Raw genomic sequence first — 8,713 nt, 5'->3', positions numbered from 1 at the left:
TTTTTCTAGGAGTCCCATCAGTAAGGTATTTATCCGTTTGTGTTTGCCTACTATTAGCCCAAGTTTTAAGAAGAGAGTGACCTAAAGAAGAATTTACTTCATCATGTGAAGCGGGTGGAAGGGACTCTTCTAAGGAATCTTCAACAATATTTGAGGTTGAAGCCCTTTCTGCCTCTTTGGGCGAAGCAAGTACCGGTTGAAAATCTTCGACGCCTAACTCTATTACAGAGTCTTGTGCGTTTCGGTCAACTAAAATATCTGCTTCTATAATACTACCTAAGTAATTTTCCCTATCAACTGTCACTGGGGGCGAACATACTCTTAAATTAATGTCCGGAACTGCCCATCTATAGAGGATCCGTCCCCCTCTCACCTTGTGGGAAAAATGCCTTTGGCATGCGAAAATAAATTTTGCTGTCGAGCCAGTCACACCCAACAGCCGTAACCATTCACGCCGCCTAGTAAAAATAAAAAATCATGCATTACATTTAATGTATGCACATATGGTCTTCTTCATATCGCACACCATCTTCAAAGTGACACAACTCAAAATTTGGCATTTTTGATATTATATGTAAAAAATTTACACCGAGCATTTATTTACCTTTCAGCAATAGATGGAACAAATTTTTGTTATAATTTGATGAAAAAAACCTAAGGTAAAGTTTTCCTTGCCCATATGATTAGCATGTACTACGAAAAAGTTTTTCACATTTTATGACGAAACTGTTATATTGAGTTGTGTCACCTTTGAAGATCGTGTGCGATACACATACTTATGTGGATTTATATGTACATACATATATAAGTGAGCAAAAAAGTGCAAGGTACTATGTTATTAATCAGAGATTAAGTTAGTATAAAATTTGGGTTTCTCCAAGTAAATGCATATTAGTTGAAGTTTTAATTTTTCTCTAAAAGCAAATGAGAATGTAACATGGGAAAGCAAAAACCGTAGGTTAAAAAGTTAGTGGGATGTAAAAACAAAAAAGGAAGTCAACAAAAAAAAGCGGGATGATTCAAAATAAAATTTGTATATAAATTGATTGGTTAATTGATACATATATATATCTGTGTTCGTATGGAAAAGTAGCTTATTTAGAAAAGCTGGCTTTAGTATAATGCGGCATTGCCTTTACTCTTTAAACGAGAAGGAATTTTTTGATGAGACTTAATAAGAATATTGACTTGCTAGTATCGGAACTGTTTCTTGCACGTTTATTTGCCAAACTTTGTTCAACGGCTCAGCGCCAGTGAGTCATTCGCAATCATATGCTGCGGATGCCGATTCATACTGAAGCCAGCCTTTCGACATAAGCTACTTTTCCATATGAACACAGATATGTATAAGTATATACATATATTGGTTAAAAGTTAATGCGATGTAGAAATAAGAAAGGAAATCAACAAGAAAAGCGGGATTATTAAAATAAAATTTGGATATGTATTGAAAAAAGTTTAACGATACCCATTCCGGTCCGTTAGGCCAAAACGACATTTCTGTAAAAAAAAGCAGATCTAATTTGCATCACAGAATTACAAAATTTTACACCTTCTTCAAATTTACGAGCAAACAGTTTTGAAGAAAGTGCAATTAGCATTTAAGCCTATATATATCAGCCTCGATTTCTTTTGGCTGTTTCCAACAAACAACAAAACTGTGACTCTGTTGGACAAGTCCGTTTGATTATAAAAAATGTTTAACACTTATTGCCCCACGACTTCAATTTCCTACTAGGTAAGTTAAGGATGCACCATTGAAGATTCCTCCAGGGTCGACTTCGATATAGTATACCACTTGCATTTGCATTTTTGAATACAAAATCTTAATGCAATTTAGAAGGACGGCCCTCAACCCTAATATTATAACTTAAGTAAAAGAGTAACTAACAGATTGGCTGACTTCCAAAACGTCTATTGCTTTGCATACGTACAAAGTATAATGTCCCATAACGCCGAACTACAAAATGTTAACTAACAATGTATACTTTTTCAAAACGCATTCGAAAAGTTATCGAAACGCATTGCTAGAGCAATCAGCGCATCAGAAACAAAGTTGATGCTTCGTTTATTTTTGGTTACCATTGGTGTTTTAAAAATGGAAAATTCAGAAAAATTGTCCATTGCTAAATTGAATATTTAAAATATGCAATACATAAGGTTGCGATGTGTCGCAACTCTGCTTTTTGAATAGCGCAGTAAAACAGTTTCCAAACATTGTATTGATACGCTTTCGAAGTCAGCCATTTCTGATTCCGGGTGCACTATTTCGAAGTTCCCCCAGGCATAATGCACAACAAAATTGTATTAACAAAAAAAAAAACACACATACACTTATTTCAAAGCTAATATTGTACACTCACCGGTCGATCTCTCCCTCTGTTGGGAAGGGATACAGAGGTACCCCTAATCCACATCCAACGATACAAGCCTGGTTGACCATTTTCCTGTTATAAAAAATAGCAAACAAGCAATTAGAATATGCAATGAAACTTGGGATATTTATTAAATGCTTACCTCGTTGATGCTGATTTTGTTGAAAAATCTGAAAAGATATCAAAATTAGTAATTGCTCTATTAAATGATTAAAAATAAATTCGCAAGATGTCCGCAGCTCAGGTTGATTGAAGAAATCCGTTTCAATTTTTCAAATTACATCTACTTGCATATTGGCAGGGTTGCATACTAAAGGTAGTTTTGTAAAAATTTAAGATATGTTAAGCAGTTGGGGTGTTCACAGTTCGTTCCAAATAGTGTCTGAAAATGTAGACGTCTACATTTTAAGACGTTTTCTAACCGTAAAATCTGTGGTGTTGTTGTTTCCCATACAAAATTGGAAAACGACGCCGTCTACATTTTGTCACACTCAAAGGTATGTTTTTTACGCGTCTACATTTTGCAACCTCGCAGCAGGGTTGCATTATGGCAATACTAATAACATTTTTTTTATTTATTGGGCACGTTTTTTGTATTTGCATTTAATTTGAGCGCAATTTCTGATGAAAAGAAACAAATCAAGGAAAAGAAATAACAAATATTAGGAATTGGTAATTAAGTTAAATAATTACAATTTTTCAGAAACAAAATCGAAAGGCGATATATAAAAAATGCACGCAAAGAGGAAATGTCTGGCAACACCAGCAAAGTTTTGAGACGATTTTGCGACGACTGCTAGAAAGGGGTGCTCACAGTTTGATGCTAAAGGTGTCTCAAAATGTAGACGTCTACATTTTCAGACATAATTTGGAACGAACTGTGAACACCCCAAGTGTTTGCATTATTCAACTTTGCGTTCAACAATTGCGTTCAACTCAACGCAGGGTTGCACGAAAAAAAATTTGAATGGCTAAATGTTGGCTGGCGACCAACTTTATTGAAAGCGATTAGTTGAAAGGCCATTCAACCAAAAGTTGAATGCAAAGTTGAACAATGCAAACACCTTTTTATGGCGAATATTTTGATATTTTTTCATATTTTGATATTTTTAGCCATTCAACTTTTTTTTCGTGCAACCCTGCGCTGAGTTGAACGCAAATTTTTAACGCAAAGTTGAACAATGCAAACACACTTTTAGTTCATTCAATATTTATATCTGAGCCAATAAAGAATGACAAATATATCCGAAAAACAAAGTTTGGAGTAAAACGCATTTTTATGGCCCCCCATAAAATTCCGATTCATTTTAAATACAAAATTCTAAATTTTTTTTGAACAGTTTTCATTGTGAAGTCATTTTTTCATATAGCTTTTGTATTTTTAGCAACAAATATTACACATTTTGTCTAAAACTTGTTTGTAAAATAATATTATTAGCGCGTACATTGTCAAAAAGGGGAGAAGAGATGATTTATTTTTATTTAATTCTTAAAGCACCTAATTATTAGAGGTACCTTGGTAGTATGTACACCATGGTAAATATTCGCATAAAACTGTTGATTATTTAACTTATATGGCTAGTTACGTTTCATTCTTACCTCGTCCATTGTGTTCATTTGGTTTTATGTGCTCGTAGCAAAAGCGCCTACCTGGCAACCTATAGGGGTTGAATTTTACTTAAATTTATACATTTATCCACCAAAGTCGTTTGATAAAGTGATAAACTTTGGTTAAATAGATTTCCATACAAAGTTTTACAGTTCAGTTATCAAAATGATAAATTTATCACTTTATCAAGTTTATCAAGAGTTTATCACTTTTGATGAAGACCCCTATTTTTTATTCAATAACAGAACAAAGGAAATAAACAACAAGAAAATAATATTTGTTCACAATTATGAGCACTGATCTGGCATTTTGTTCAAGTACGTGTAGGAATGAAATACAATAATCAATTTCCTTCTGTTTTTCTCTCTGAAAACCCGAATTGTCTCAAATTTAGTGACTTGAGATGACACTGGATTATTGAATACCATCATAACTCTCAGATAATATTTATCACAGCGCACGGCAGTGCGCGCGAGTGACGGAAGCAGCCACAGTAGCATGCTGAAATAATAAGTATACTTACATTTTGTCTCAAAATAAATAAAAAAATTTACAATTCAGTTTATTAAAAACCATAGTTTAAAATTATTTTTATTGATATTTCTTGTTCCTTCGAAACTCGATAAAATTAAATTTTTCTTTATTTGGAATAAAATTATAATTAAAAAATTATGCTGCAAAGCAACACTTTTCTGTAATTCCAATAAACACAGAACCCTGTTTCATATTTTTTCGGAGCTGCACAAAACCCTGGTCACGAAACAGCACCTCGGAACCCTGGTTTTTCCCGTTATTTTTTCCCGAATTATTTCATTCGGGTCGTAGTTTTGCAGCTTCGGGCCGTTCGGTCTTGCTTGCCATATTGGCTGCCATATTGTTCACACTGTCATCGCCATATTGAACACCCTGTCAACTAGCTGTCAACCCTAAGATATCTCACTTGTATTCTTCCACAATGCTATATCCCCACCACATCTATTTTTATTATTATTTACTTTGTTTGTTAGCCTGTCACTGGGGGCGGTTTTGTAAATACTTTGTAAAATATGTACCTGTAAAATTCCGTACCTGAATTGTAATACAAGTATTATTTGGTTTGTTTTTGTTGCAAGCAGTATTATTTAGTCGTTCTCTTATTTTTGATTATGTATTTGTATACTTATTTATATATGTACATCATTACCTTAACAAAGAAAATCCTCAACTAATTTTCCAGCTTTCAAAAACTATTACTTTTGTACACATTAAATCGCTAAACAGATTAGCATATATAAAAAAATATATATAAAAATAAAAATAAAAAAATTATAAGATAAATAAATAAATAAATAAAAAAAATATATATCAAAATATCAGAGATAATCACTCAAGATATCATCAGATAACAATTTTTTTGTGAAAGAAAAATAGAACTCTTGGTGTATATAAGTATTGTTTATTGAACGCGAAATAAAATTTAAACATCATCATTAAAATGATTTTTTGCTAACAACTTATAAGTGCCATGACCCCGGTTTTTTATTAACGCTCATATAGGGTGCATTCGAAAATGCACCATTTGCATTTGGAATGCACCTAATTTAATATTTATTATAGTTAAATAATACATTTCATTAAAATGGAAATTCATAAAAAGAACAAAATGGAACAAGTAAAATTGTAGAATACATATGTATATAAAAATCAGATCAATTTGCACGTGTTCAAGTAATAATTTAATACAATGTATATTGTTAACTTACATAGTTTAAAATACAAACAGAAATACATAAGTGTGTACACATCACATTTAATAAATTACAAACAATGCATTTTCTATAAAGAGTCATCAGCAGCCTTCCAAGCAGTTAAGCGCGAACGAAATCTTAACATAAACAAAAATGAATATTAAAAATATTTGTTTGGTGTTCTCTGGCCATCGCCGTTGTTACTTTTGTTTGGCATGTGTAGAAACGATAACTGCTGTTGCTTATGTTACTGACAATGTGGTGTGGTAAAGTTGCTTGGAGATGGTTCTCTTGTAGTATATTGGCTATCAAGCACCAGAAAATTTCCATCACGCATTCCATATGCCACCGATTGTCGTGGATCAATTAAAATACCTTCATCACAGCTTTTTGGTACTCCAGCAACTGGTGTGTCTATGGCGGAGTTATGTGGAGCAGTTGCATGACTAAAATCAATTTGGACTCTTTGAGAACTGGCTTGTTTGTTGCGAGCGCTATTGGCATCAAACGTACGCAAATTAGATTTCCAAACGAGCAACTGTTGAATACAGGAAAAAATTTATATTATATAATTTGTTTACATACAAAGCAGAAATAACCTGTCGATCCTCGCCCGCGGAAGCAAAATGTCTACCATGTGGAGAGAAAGCGACAGCGCAAACTTAGTATGGCCAGTTAATGTATAATTTTCACGTCCATTTTGACCTGGTTCCGCTAAAGTGCCCTACTACCGTGTATAAATTGGTCGACCTTCTAATAAATCAAGCAATATTATTGTATCGTCATCGCCGCCAGTCACCAAGAAATTTCCACTTGGGTGAAATGCAACATCATTATCCGGCGACGAATGCACTGTATTAGTTCGCCTTCGGCTATGTCAAATATCTTAACGCGGTTACAATTTAATGCTAGCCACCAGATTACCGTCTGGATGCCATGCCAGCTGTCGTCCCATACCTCTTCCCCAGTGAACGTTTCCACACATTTGCCTGAAAATGTATCGCAAATTCTAACCTTGTCGCCGCCGCACGATGCAATTAACTTACCATTAGGACTGAATTTTGCTGCGCGCAACCATTTGTGTGTCCAGCGGAAAATGTGTATTTTTAATTAGTATTTTGATGGCTGTTCGCCATTTTTCTAGTCTGCAAACGAATAAGCTGACGAAGATGCAAACAAATTCAACCACATTGTTGCATTCTACCGTACTTTTTAAAAACTTTAAAATCTTAAAACATATGTGAAAAACTTTTATAATCTGAATATTTCTAATGTCGAAATCAAAACGAAATTTACTAAATAGCATTTGTAAAAAACAATCATCTAATATTTTTCAAGTTTTTGGGCATATATTTTACCATTTGAACCACAAATTTACTAAGTTGTATAAGACTATTAAATGCAACTCAGGTCAAAAAAGAGCACTTTAGACCAAAATAAGCAGCTCTAAAAAACAGATGATCGCAGCTGTGGCCCAGGGTGACGTCTATTGCTAAGATATCTCACTTGTATTTGTACACAATGCTTTAAAGGTGCTAAATAAAGCTGGAAAACAATAAGCAGCCTTTATATTAATGAAATTTAAATTAAATTCTTAGCTAGAGTTGTGTCGCGATTGTCATTGCCATTATGGAAGCTCTCATTCCGGTTATAAATAAATTGCAAGATGTCTTCAACACGGTTGGCTCGGATTCCATACAATTGCCACAGATTGTAGTACTTGGGAGTCAGGTAAGCGCGAAAATTATTTGGTACTATATAATGCCACCGCAGAAGCTAGCTAGCTATACTAGTAGATAAAACTATATACACACATATAAATAACTATCTGATAAAATCGAACATAAGTGGTATATAATCTCGTAATTTAGCATGTGCCAATCAAGAGGCATTCTTGTGCTAATATGCAATTCATGGTTATGATGTCGATCATACTTCTACGAGGACATGTTTAAACTCCTCTTATATAAGGGCGAAAGCTGTAGCCGGTATCTTGGAAACGACAATTTCGTGGAATTATTTGTATACTTCAAAATGTTAATAGGATGTTTATGTAACCCATTAACAGTCCAAAGACATTTAAGGTAAAAAAAATCAATACTGTATGTGGCGGCTAGACATTTTGTTGCAATGACAGCAGTGCACAGCTGCTTCGCTGACACGTATGTACACACACCAACTAACAAAATTATGTACATATATGTACGAGAACACAAGACAAGGCGAATTAATATAAGGTGCCCAGCAAACATTTGGGAGTCATAAATGAGCCTTTAAGGAGTCCTATTTCGGAGCCATTACGCTCGTAAAGAGCTAAATGAGCTCTTATCGGCCTCATAAATTACTATGTACATTCGGACTCTTATTTTAGGTTGTTCTTTGAGTCTTATTGAACGCACTATATTTGCAAAGGCATTCAGCAAAAATTCCTTTCAGATAACATATATACATTCTTACGTTCACATTCCAACATGCATTCATTAGCATGAATATGAATCTTTTAGGATTCATATATGAGCCAAATTATGAGCCAGCACCTTGTGCCAATATAAAACAATAAAGATTTGAAATTTATATCTACACTTGTTTATACAGAAATTGAAAATAATTAGAAAACAAAAAATGAACAAAATTTAGCTTCAGCTGCTGCTATTGAATGCATGTTGGAATGTGTATATGCATGTAAGTATGTATGTATGTTATTTGCAAGGACTTTTTGCGGAATGTCTTTGCAAATATAGTGAGTTGAATAAGACTCAAAGAGCAACCTAAAATAAGAGTCCGAATGTAGCAATTTATGAGGCCGATAAGGGTCTCAAAAAAGAGTCATATATGAGGCCAAAACTTGTTTTAAAAGAGTCCAAAATGAGCCGTATATGAGGCCAATAAGAGTCCAATATGACTCATATTGAGGCTCATTTGATGTATGAATTTAAGCTCATATAAGTCGACATTCGTAGGAAGGGAAACACACTCATATCGGACTCTTAAATGAGCTCATT

The 8,713-nt window shown here is 33.9% G+C and overlaps 1 long non-coding RNA gene across 1 annotated transcript; it reads right to left on the bottom strand.

Moving 5' to 3' along the window:
* Window positions 1-6,118: 6,118 nt before the first annotated feature.
* LOC118755661 lies at window positions 6,119-6,880 on the bottom strand. Its single transcript, XR_004995042.1, has 3 exons — window positions 6,758-6,880; window positions 6,311-6,700; window positions 6,119-6,249 (listed from the first exon to the last, which is right to left on the bottom strand). It is a non-coding gene; the product is annotated as an uncharacterized LOC118755661 (long non-coding RNA).
* Between the last annotated feature and the right edge of the window lie 1,833 nt (window positions 6,881-8,713).

Source organism: Rhagoletis pomonella, unplaced genomic scaffold, assembly GCF_013731165.1.
Source record: "Rhagoletis pomonella isolate Grant_MI unplaced genomic scaffold, Rhpom_1.0 Rhpom_scaffold_06961, whole genome shotgun sequence".
NCBI classification, from domain to species: Eukaryota; Metazoa; Arthropoda; class Insecta; order Diptera; family Tephritidae; genus Rhagoletis; species Rhagoletis pomonella.
This window is presented reverse-complemented; position numbering and strand designations above follow the sequence as displayed.